The sequence below is a fragment of the Heterocephalus glaber genome, unplaced genomic scaffold, assembly GCF_053883595.1.
Source record: "Heterocephalus glaber isolate CG9 unplaced genomic scaffold, H.glaber_assembly_v1.0 deba00001594, whole genome shotgun sequence".
NCBI classification, from domain to species: Eukaryota; Metazoa; Chordata; class Mammalia; order Rodentia; family Bathyergidae; genus Heterocephalus; species Heterocephalus glaber.
Window position 1 is genome coordinate 11,202,883 of NW_028258369.1, and position 12,254 is coordinate 11,215,136.

Here is a 12,254-nt window from a genome sequence, read left to right on the forward strand (position 1 = left end):
AGTTTAACTATATAGGAAATGCAGGCACAACTCTAATGTTTTTAAATATATCTCCCAATTGCAAAATTTAGTGAGCAGTCTCAACTTTAACAGGATATAAATGGGATGCAAAAAGGCAAGAGTTTCATTTTTTTCCAGTAACTCCTTCAATGGACTGCTGATTTCCCCTTTGTCTCAGGATAACAGGGGCTCACTTTTAGCAATATCTCGTTGGATTACAGAACTTTCCAGTCATTTTTTTGGTTATTAAAGCTGTCTCATTTCATTTACTCAGTCGTGGTCCTATTCCCAACCTCCAATAGCCTTGTGGTTCTAGTTGGGGTTTGTACCTGTAGGCCCGCTTGGTTTTCTCAGTCCTTATCCTTCCCTCTGAATATTTCCTCCTCTGTTGGGTGGAGCTCCCAGAGGCCTGAGCATTCACTCAGCTATATTTCTCTGATACCCACCACCTGGCATTCCTCTGATGAAAACACTTCTGGGTCCCAGGGTCACCCCTCTCCCTTGTCTCCTCCCCTACATCCCCTGACCCTTTGCTCTTTGGCCATGTGTGGACGCCATCTTCTATTTCTCTCAGAAACTGGAAACCAGGCAGGTGGTCCCTATACATTCTGCCTGGTTGCACCACTGTGCCATCTCCTTCTGGTGTTCTTTCTCTTGCTTCAGTGGTGCCTGGTAGGGAGATGTCAGATTAAAGAATAACATATCAGGCTGTCCTTTTTGCAGACACTTAAACTTAACAAGCTATTGGGATGTTTCCCTCATCCCCTTCTTAGTTGGGAAGAATCTCTCCAACTCCTCTCTTTTCTCTCACCTGCATCATGTGCACTGCATGCTCTTCCAATACCCAGCATCTTGGATTCATCTCTAAGGTAAAGAAGCTCCAAATAGCTTGTTTTCTCTCACTTCTAGGGAGTGGGAGTGTCTTTGACCTCACCCTGAATAATTTAGTAACCTTGTGCTCAACAATGGCCTTCTGCATTTTAACAACTGGAGGACTAGCAAAGATCTCAGTCAGGACATTCGCTAGGCCGTCCCAAATGATGTTGTTAATCCCCAGGCACTGGATGTGCCCAGATCATGAGCACAGGCACAAAGAGCAGTAGGTCCTCAGGATAGGATGAGCAGTTGTCTGGGGCCAAGGGTGAGTCAGAGGAATCTGTAGCTCTGAATGTGAAGGAGGCTCAAACTTGCATAGTGGAAAACAAAGTGGCATGTTAATATATGAGTAGAAGTCCACTGGTAAACTTTTTTGTATATACTTTATTTTCCTTTTTCAAAATTTAACTTTTTCAATAAGTATTACCTTGCTTCAAACATTTAAAATATAAAAGACTATATAATAGAAGAGCCATTTCCATCTTTCATCTATTTTCTACTCCTCACTCTCCTACAAGTCTTTATGTCTTTCCAGAGTTGCTACAGACAGGCTAACAAAGGCAGCATCTGTACACTCAGTTCTGCACCTTGCTTTCCTTTGTTTAACAACACATCCTGGAGATGTTTACATGTCAGTAAGTACAGAGCCTCCCCAGTGCTTTGCTCCTGTGGCATGGGTTCCATTGCATGACTGTGCCATAATGTATGTAACCAGCCTCCAACAAATGGGGATTTGTATGATTTTCATTTACTTGCTGTTACCAACAATGCTTGAGTAGTGCTGCACATAAATCATTTATACATGAACAAGTGTACGAATTTCCCAAGATGGGATTACTGGGTCAAATAGTCATATGTATTTGCAAGTTTATAGATACTACCGAATTGCCCTCCAAAGGGCCATACAGATTTAAACTCTTACCTGAAATGTATGATATGGCTGTTTCCCCAAGCCTCACTAACAGGATGAGCTGGGGATTTTGCCAATCTGCTATGCAGAGAATGATATTTCAGCATAATTTTAATTTGCCTCTATCTTTTTATGACTGAGGCTGAGCATCTTGTCTTATATTTTAGTGACCTGTCATTCCCTTTTCTTTAGCATCTATGTCCTTATGCAATTTGCTATTGTAGGGAGGCTTTTCTCCCTTGAAATTGGGAAATAACTTAAGCAAAAAGATCATAAAACATAAGTGGGAAGTATGTAATATGAATAAAGTGAACATCTGTCAAAACATTATATGTACTAATTTGAAGAAAAGCATTTTTAGCATCTAAATCCCCTTACCAAGTCCTTTACCCTAAAAGGAGCTTGGTTTATATTGGAATCACTTTCTCCATCTATTAGTTTAATTTTTACCTGTTTTGGAGCTTTCTCTAAAAAGTTGATGTATGTCTTTCTAGAGTTGCTACATGCATGCGAACAGAGGTATTTTATAGATATTATTTTGTGAAAATATCCTCTTGTGAGATTTATCATGTTGCTCCATGTGACTCTAGTTTCTTCATTTCCATTGCTGTGCCATGTTCTGTTATAAGACTGAACTACTCTGATGTATCATTTTATTGTTAATGGGAATTTGGGGTATTTCCAGTGTGGAATTATTGTGAACAACGCTGCCATTCTTGTACTACTGTCCAGTGTAGAAGTTGGCGTTTCTTAAAGATTTGTTTATAACCTGGAAGAAAATGTAAAACTTCAATTTTATGAGACTGTTTTTTCAAAGTGGTTGTGGTAATTTACATTTCTACCAGCAGTTAGGAGGGTTCTCCTTATTTTATATCTTTGTGAACATGATTATTATTAGACATAATTTTTGCCAATCTGTGAGTGTATAGTAGTATTTCATTTTGGTTTTAATTTGTGTTTCTCTGATAACCAATGAAATTGAGAGCTGTTTCATATCTTTATTGAGTGTACTTCCTCATCCAAAGTGCCTGCTTAGGCCTTTTGCCCATTTTTAAGGAGTTACCGTTATCTTATTGAAAGACTTACATGGAGAAAATTCCTCTCTTAGTAATTGCTAAAACATTTAGACTCTCACTTATACAGGCATGCAAAAATAAAGATAACCAAGGGCCGGGGATGTAGCTCAGTGGCACCATGCCTGCCTGGCAAGTGCAAGGTTCTGAGTTCGATCCCTGGTACCAAAAAAAAAAAAAAAAAAAGATAACTCATACCAGTTAACAAAACCCACAAAATTTAATTTCACTGAGATCATATTAAATTTTTTCCCCATTAACTTTATTGGTACATTTTAGGTATAAAATACAGTTACATTCATCATTGGGATCTTGTACCATTACATGAGTCTCTTGGTTCTTATTTTTTTCCCCTTCCCTTGCCCTCCCTTCACCCCTTCCACCCTTCCCTATTTGCAAAGACCTTGTTTCCATTTTTTTCCTTTTCTCATATTTTTTTCTTTCCCTTTTTTCCCTTCCCCTACCCCTCCAAATTCCCCTGCTCTTTTAGACCTTTTCTTCCTGTTACACAATATCAGATATACATTTTTCAAATTACAATATTAAGATCTAGGAGACATTACCACAGATTTTACAGAATTTAACAGGATACAGAAAGCATATTACAAAAATCATTTTTGAAATAAATTTGACAACTTCTAAGAAGTACCTTAGAAGACAAATTAATGAAACTAACTCTGGAGGAAATATAAAATTTGAATAGCACCTATTAAAGAAAGTATATTCCTAGCTTGAAAACCTACCTATATGACAGCAGCAGGGTCATAAACATTTTAACTGATAAATTATATCAAACATTTAAAGCAGAAAAAAGAAGGAACACTTCTCCCCTCATTTTAGGAAATCAACATTGTGCTAATCTTAAAATTGGATAAAGATAATAGAAGAAAAAGGTATGAACATAGATAGAAATTTGTTTACCAAACAAACTCTTAGAAGTCAGATCTGGCAGTACATAGAAAGTGGTTTTGTTATAGGGATGGCGGTGTTGGTTCAGCATTGGAAGATCCACACCCAAAAGTAATCACTTTAACAGAGGAAAGGAGAAAGCCATATGATCCTGTCACTAGTTGGAGAAAGAGTATTGGACTAAATTCTACAGCTGTTCATGGTAAAAGCTATCAGGAGACTAGAAGTAGAACAGAACCTTCTCAACAGATCAAAGACATGTACTCCATACTTCCAACAAAAACTCCTTCTATGAATGGAGACGATACAATGCTTTCTCCCTAAAGTGGGGAACAAGGGCATATATGCCTACTCTTCATCTGTCCATTAGACTTTGAAACATAGGTCTAAACCAAAATAGTCTGGCAATAAAATGACACAACTAGGATAGGATTGGCACAGCAGAAGCAAAATCTTTATATGTAGATGAAATGATCATCTACAGAGAAAATACTAAGAAATCTCTAGGAGCCCCTAGAACTTGTACTTGAATTTAGCAGGATTAGAAAACACAAGGTATATATAAAAATTCAGGTCTGTGTATACTTACTATAAATGAAGAACTGGATATTGAAATTTAAAAGTTATGTAGGAGTACAAAGGACCCAGAAAGGCCAAAAACAAAAACAAAAACAAAAACAGTGTTGGAAGACGTTTAGCACCCAATTTTAAGACTTCTTCTACAGTAATCAAGACAGTGTTGGTGTAAGGAAAGACATATAGATCATTGGAATAAAACAGAGAATCTAGAAATAGAACCACACATATATGGTCCACTGAGTTTTGAAAGATTATTTAACATTAACATTTTATAGAATATAAACTCGATTCAAGAGCCGAGGAAGAGATAGTGTCTTCAGCAAACAGCACTAGAACACCTGGTATCCATATATAAAAAATTAATCTCACCCCTTTTTTTTTTCATACATGAAAATAACTTGAAGGGATCTATGAACCTAAATAAGAAAGCCTAAAAGTATAAAACTTTAAGAAGAAATTATAAGGGAAAATATTTATGAATTCAGGGTAGGAAAGAACTACCTAGGATACAAAAACCATGATGTATAAAAGAAAAAAAATTCATAAATGAGATTCCATCAAAATTTAGAACTTTAAATGACATCATTAAAATGAAAAGTAGTCCTTAAACAGACCATATTTACAATACATATAACCTATGACCAGAATATATAAAGAATTCTTAGAGCTCATTAATAGACAACCCAATTAAAATGTAGACATAAGATGATAAATAGCCAGTATAGCACAAGGAATGGTGTGGAACTCTAGAATCAGAAAAATACTAATCAGTACAATAATAAGATTGAATTTTACACTCATTAGGGAGATGAAGTCAAAAGTTTTAAAAGCCTTGTCATGACTTTTTCTTTTTGTTGGATTCTCCCCCTTTGCGTTTAATTTGTCACACCCAATGGATTCATTCTGCTGGGTTTCCTAGGGTTGTGATACTCATTGTCTTTTCCTAGGGTATTGTCTAAAATTTTTTGGAGTGCCGGTTTGGTATTCATGAAGTTCCTGAGGTGCTCTTTATCATGAAAGTATCTTATTTCTCCATCAATTTTGAAAGATAGTTTTGCAGGGTACATCAATCTGGGTTGGAGGCTGTTTTCCTTTAGGGCTTGAAATACATCAGTCCAAGCTCTTCTTGCCTTGAGGGTTTGCATTGAGAAGTCTGCTGTCATTCTGATGGGCTTTCCTTTGTATGTGATTTGTTTTTTCTCTCTCACTGCTTGTAGAATTTTGTTCTTCTGTTGGATTTCTGGAATTCTAACTATTATATGCCTATGTGTAGATTTTTTTTTTGATCAAGGCTAGCTGGAGTCCTATATGCCTCACCTATCTGTATGTCAAGTTCTTTTCCCCTCCTTGGGAAGTTTTCTGCCATCACCTCTGTGAACAGTTTTTTTATGTCATCTGCACTCTCTCCTCTTTCCTCACTGACTCCAATCAGTCTTATGTTATTCTTCTTTGCATCGTCTAACAGCCGCTGGACTGATTTCTCATGTTCCCTCACAATTTTAAAGCAATTTTTCTTTTCCTCCTCACTAATTGCACTCTTATCTTCTATATCTGAAATTCTATCCTCACATTGGTTCATTCTGCTGCGCAGATTTTTGATGGAGTTTTTAATCTCTTGGAAATCTGTTTGTATCTGTTTTATGGATTCCATTTGTTTCCTATATTGGGATTCCATCATGTTCCTCAGATCCTCTATTTTTTTATCTGTGTCCTCTCTAGATTTATTAATCATGTCTTGCACTATGAGCAAAATCTTTGCTGTTATCTGAGTAATTATTTCTGATTTCATTTTTCCCAGATCCTCTTTTGTTGCCAGTTCAGAGAGTCCAGGTGGTTGAGTATCAGAGTGTTCCATCTCATTTCCCTTTGGGGTTACTGTAGGTGATCTGGAAGTCTGTTTTTGAGGCTTGTTTATGTGTCTTCTCATTTCCACGGGGCGGGGGTGCTTCTGGCGCCCACACAGCTCACCTTCTCTGCCCTAGGAGCTTGGGATGGCAGTGGGGGAGCTTCCTTCTGGGTGCTGGGACTGGCTCACCTTCTTGGCCCTAGGAGCCTGGGACGGCAGTGGGGGAGCTTCCTTCCGGGTGCTGGGACCGGCTGAGCTTCACTGGCCTAGGAGCCTGGGAAGGCGGGGAAGCTTCCTTCCGGGTGCCGAGATCATATTAAATTTATAAGCTTACTTATAGGGATAATTTACATATGTATGACGACGTCTCTTACTGCGAGTATGAATTCTTTTTTTTTGTTCTTCAAAGCTTTCCATACATAGGTTTTATGTATTTCTTGATAATTTCATTCCTAGATAATGGAGGATTTTTGTTGCTTTTTAAAGTGTTGTCATTTCACTTTTTTTATTTGGACATATGATTTCTGTTTATTAAAATTTTGCCCTGCTGCTTTATTGAATTGTTAGTGTTTGTAGTAGCTTTTCAATTTATTCTTTTGATAGTTTAACTCTTCCTTTCCGATTTTGTACTCTATTTTCTTTCCCATTCTGATTATCCTTAGTAGTACCTCAAATACAATGTTAAATAATAGTGATTTTCTTGGTCTTGATTTTGACTTTGGTGGGAAGGTTTCTAATGTAAGCAATATACTGGTTTTTGGTCAAAGACAGATCTGTGTGTATGTATACCTTAAAAGAACCTCTATCTTCCTATTTTATGTGTATTTTTCTACCAAATACTTTTCAATGTCTATAGAGAGGATCACTTCATCTCCCCCTACTTTAGTATGATGAATATTGAAGTGTACTAGTATTGACTTTTCTTAATCTTGAATAAACTATACTTAGTCAAGAGGTATTAATTTGTTTAATATGCTGCTGAATATGCTTGCTGAATATTTTATTTATAATTTTTATCTCAAAATACATAATTGAGATTAGACTATCATTTTGTCTGTGCTATCAAATTGTAGTACCAATTTTATATATAAAAAGAATATTAATTTTTTCTTTTTATAGTCTAGAACAATTTAAAGAGCATTGAAATTATCAGGTTTTTGAAAAAAGTGTTGATATAATTACTCTTTTATTTTCAGCTTACTTGGAATATAACGATATTCAAATAAATTACACATATTTCAAAAATATAATTTGATGCATCTTAACATATATGTTTGTATATCCATTCAAACATCAGCACAATTGAAATAACTTATATCCTCATGATCTTTTGTGATCTCTTTCTCTTCCTTCATCTATCCCAATCCCCATCTACTCATAATCACTGATCTGCTTCTTTTCATGAATTAGTAGTTTGGATATTCTAGATTTTTACATAAATGGAATCTTTGTATCTAGATTATTTCACTGAGCTGAACAATTACTTTGAGATTCATTTATGTTGTTGTATCAATAGTTTATTCTTTGTTGCTGAATAATATCCCATAATTTGTCTATATATTCACTTGTGGGAGATTTGAGCTGTTTCAGTATGGGGTTATTACACATAAATTATTATGAACATTAGTGCACTAGTCTTTGTGTATGCATATGCTTTCATTTATTTGGAGTAAATACCCTGGAGAATTTCTGTGTGATTTTCTCGGTATATGTCTAACTTTATAAGAATCCACCAAACTGATTTCAAAGTTAATTGTATCATTCTGAGAGTTCCTGGTTTTCCACATTCTTATCAACACTTCTCTTTAAATTTAGGTATCTAATATGTGTGCAGTGATGTTATGGGTTGAATTGTGTCCCTGTAAAAAAATTGATGTTGAAGTTCTAAGCCTCAGTACTTTAGAATGTAGACATATTTGCAGATAGAGTCTTTACAGGGGTGATTAAATTAGATTGAAGTTATGAGGGGCTTAATCCAATATGCCTGGTGTCTTTAGAACGAGAAGTTTGGACACAGACATACAAAGGGAAGATAGACATCTATAAACCAAGGACACAAGCCTAGAATAGATCCTTCCCACGTGGCCTTCAGAAGGAACCAACCTTGCAGACATGTTGATCTCCAGAACTGTAAGAAAATTTAAACTGGTGTTTAAATCACCTAATCTGTAGTACTTTTGTATGGAAGCCCTAGCAAACTAATATAGTACTTCATTGTGTTTTAATTTGTATTTCTATAATGATCAGTGACGTTAAGTATATTCTAACTGCTTGTTTGGTGTCTTTTGTGATGAAATATCTGTTCAAATCCTTTGTCAGTTTTTAAATTGGTTAGTTGTCTTCTTAATGGGTTATGAGAATTCTTCATATGTTTTACATAAAAACCCTTTGTTGGATGTAATTTTTGTAAATATTTTCTCCGAGTCTGTGGCTTGCCTTTTTTTTTCGTACTTGTAACTGATCTTTAAAGATCAGTTTTTCATTTCAATTAAGTCTAATTTATAAGTGTAATTAATATATATAGTGCTTTTAATGTCCTATTAAGAAGTCTTTTCCAACCAGGCATGGTGGTGTATGCCTGTCATCTCAGCACTTGGGAAGGCTGAGGCAGGAAGGATTACAAGTTTCAGTACAGCCTGGGCAACTTAGCAACTTAGCATGACCCTATCTCAAAAAGAAAAAAGAAAAAAGACCAGAGGATGTAGCCCAGTGTAAAGGCCCTGAATCCAATACCCAGTACAACTGCAAAAAAAGTGTTTGCCTAAGATTATGCCATATTTTCTTTCAGAAGCTTCATAATTTTAGCTCTTACATGTTTTACTTACATTTTGGATATGGTATGAGGTTAAATTTGAGAGAACTTTGTTGTTGTTGCATACAGCTATTTGTTTGAGTACTACTTGTTGAAAAGATTATCCTTTCCCAATTTAGTTGCCTTGGTACTTCTTTTGAAGATTAATTGATGGTGCATATATGTCTCTATTTCCGGATTCTCTGTTCTGTCCCATTGATCTAAAAGTGTATCTTTACACCACTACCACAGTCCTTGTTGTTTTAACTTTGTAAGTCTGGAAATTAGATGATGTAAATCCTCCAGCTTCATTATTTTTCTCTAAATAGTTTTGGGTATTCTAAGTCATTTGCATTTCCACATAAATTTTAGAATCACCTTGTTAATTTCTTCAAAGAAGTCTACTGAGATTTTGATTGAGATTATCCTGAATCTCTAAATGAATTTGAGAAGAACTGACATTGTAACAATATTGAATCTTTTGATCCATGAACCCAGTATATTTCCTCATTTACTAAAGTCTTTTATTCCTCTTAGAAATGTTTGTAATGTTCACTATACAAGGCTTGAACATTTTTGGGTCAAAATTATCCCTAAATATTTCATATATTTTATGCTACTGCAAATGGCATCTTTTAAATGTTGATTTTTTTTTGGTACCGGGGATCAAATAAATGTTGATTTTTGATGGTTTGTTGCTAGTATATAGAAATAAGATTGGTTGACTTAATTATCATTTTACAGTTTATTTCAATGTTTTTGCAGATTCCCTAGGATTTCTTGCATGGATGATTATGTTGTTTGTAAATAAAGGCAATTTTCCTTTTTTCTTTCTAATCTGTGGACTCTTTATTTCCTTTAGTTGCTTTCATGTACTGGTTAAGACATCCAGTACAGTGCTGAATAGGAATGGTAAGAAAGGACATCCTTACCTTGTTTATGGCGTTTCAAAGAATGCATTCAGTCTTTGACCATAAAATCAAATATCACAATGTAATAGGGACCTAGAGGCTGGACCTGCAGATGCCCAGTGGATAACTAATAGCAAGTTGAAGCTTGGAATCTCTGTCTTCATTTTTGGTCTTTTTTTATCACCTTAAAAATTTGGGATGTGAGGGTGATCTGGTTGTGGCAATTGATCACCAGGACTGATTTGGCTGATCTGGCTGGCTGGTCGGGGCGGGGTGGTGGTCCCCTTCCTCCCTCATCACTCCGTGTGTGTCCTGCCCAAAGCTGTGTGCTGGGTTGAAAAGGACAACCACCCCCGATAGAGGAGGACCATTTTCTCTGTCAAGGGTGCAGTATATGAGCAGCTGCACTCCCCTCCAACAGGCTCTCAAGGTCCAAAAATTTGGGTTAGATCTCTGTTCAGCTTTGCATGTAGGCATGTTCATCACTTAAGGGGTGTCTATAACACAAGTTTGTTATTCTATTTACCTAGCCTATCTCAATCCCTTCAAGATTGAGGACACCCAGATGAGAGTAACTGATTTTCAGGATTTGCAGCGACATCCAATTGTGAGATTTTATACTGTCCCATTTCCAGACCCCATGGAGTGATACCTAGAAATCTCTAGTCATTGTTCTAAACCTGCAATCGTATCGGACTCCAGGGAAAGCAGAGCCTCACAGACCACTCCATGATGAGGTCACCCCTCAAGTGGGAGCAATTATTCCATGATGAGATCCAGGCAGCTCCCCCTCCAGCCCTTCAAGTAAGAATAATCATCTCATGGGAACTGAATTGACCCTCAAGCCAGAACGATTCTGCCAGAGCCTCAAAACCAGGACTGAGATAATGATTAACCAGACCACAGCTCACTACAGCACCCCATAAAAGTTAGTCCCATTCTTTTGTTAACTAGTCAATCTGATCTTCCCTAGTGCTGTGTCCCTTTCAGCTCCTCATGCTGAAGTCCTTTGTCACAGCTCTGTTCCCTTCAGCTTTCAGCTCCTCAAGCTGAAGTCCCTTACCATTTTTTCTTACTTTCCAGTTAAAGCTTTTGCCTATAAATTCATGCTATTGCTTTGGTTTTAATTTTCATTATCACTGAAGCAAAGATCTGCACTAGCTGGGGACAGGTTTTCATTGATGTCCTTTATCAGGCTTAATGCATTGCATTCCCTCCCTATTGCTGAGGGTTTTATTATTAATGCTTGCAGTTTTGTCATTTTTTTCTTACCTTTTTGGCATCTATCAGAGGCTCTTATTAATCTTTATATGATGAATTACAATTGCTTGCTTTTCAAATGGTAAACTAACATTGTTTACTTGAGATAATTCCCACTTGCTCATGCTATATTATCCTTTAATGTATTGTTAGGTTTAGTTAGTTAAAATTTAAGTTTTGTGTCTATATTCATATGGGATATTGATCTATTATTTCTTTTTTTGGTAATGATTTTCCCTGACTAGGGTTATCAAGGTAATGCTGGCCTCACAGAATAAGTTAGATAGAGTTTTCTCTTCATTTTCTAGAATGTTTTGTGTTTAATTCTACTTTGATGCCATCTGGACTTGGAGTTTTCCTTGTGTGAAGGGCTTTAACTACAAATTTAAAGTCTTTAATGGATGTAGGGAAACTCAGGCTATCAACTTTTCCTTGGGTGAGCTTTAGTAGTTTGGTGTTTCAAGAAATTTGCCTATTACATCTTAGTTGCCTAATTTATTGGCATAAAGTGATTTTTAATATTCCCTTATTAACTGTTTAATATCTATTATTCCTATAGTGATCTCCCTTCTATTATTCTTGGTTCTTTTGTTTGTTTGTTTTTTGAGACAAGGTCTCACTATGTAGTGCAGGATGGCCTTGAACTCACTTTGTAGCCCAGGCTGGCCTCCATCCTCCTGCCTCAGCCTCCCAAGTGCTGGGATTACAGACATGCACCGCCACACCCGACCCCTCTTGGTTCTCATAGTTTGTTTTCTCTTTTTTCTGATCATTCTAGCTACAATACTGGCTATTAATTTTACTGATGTCTACTAAAATGCAGCTTTCAGTTTCATTTATGTTTCTCTATCATTTCTTTTATTGGGTTTTTGGCTCTTTATTTTAGTTTTTTGGGGTGTTTTTGGCTCTTTATTTTAGTTTCTTAGTGTAGACAGTTCAGTTGTTTATGGGAAAATCTTTCTTATGTAAGAATTCAGCACTGTACATTTCTCCCATGAACTGCTTTTCTGCATGCCAAAACTTTAATATGTTGTACTTTTATTTTTATTCAATTTATAATACTTTTAATGTCCTTTGCTTTTTTCCAGCTATTAATTAT

At 36.2% G+C, this 12,254-nt stretch overlaps 1 long non-coding RNA gene across 2 annotated transcripts in view; it reads left to right on the top strand.

Annotated features, from left to right (window-relative positions):
• Positions 1-11,181, top strand: part of LOC101716130 (uncharacterized) — a 72,080-nt gene extending 60,899 nt beyond the window's left edge. For both annotated transcript variants that reach the window (XR_015444107.1, XR_002389683.2), the window contains one exon: positions 8,191-11,181. This is a non-coding gene — a long non-coding RNA (uncharacterized LOC101716130). The remainder of the gene's footprint in view (positions 1-8,190) is intronic.
• The last annotated feature ends 1,073 nt before the right edge of the window (positions 11,182-12,254 follow it).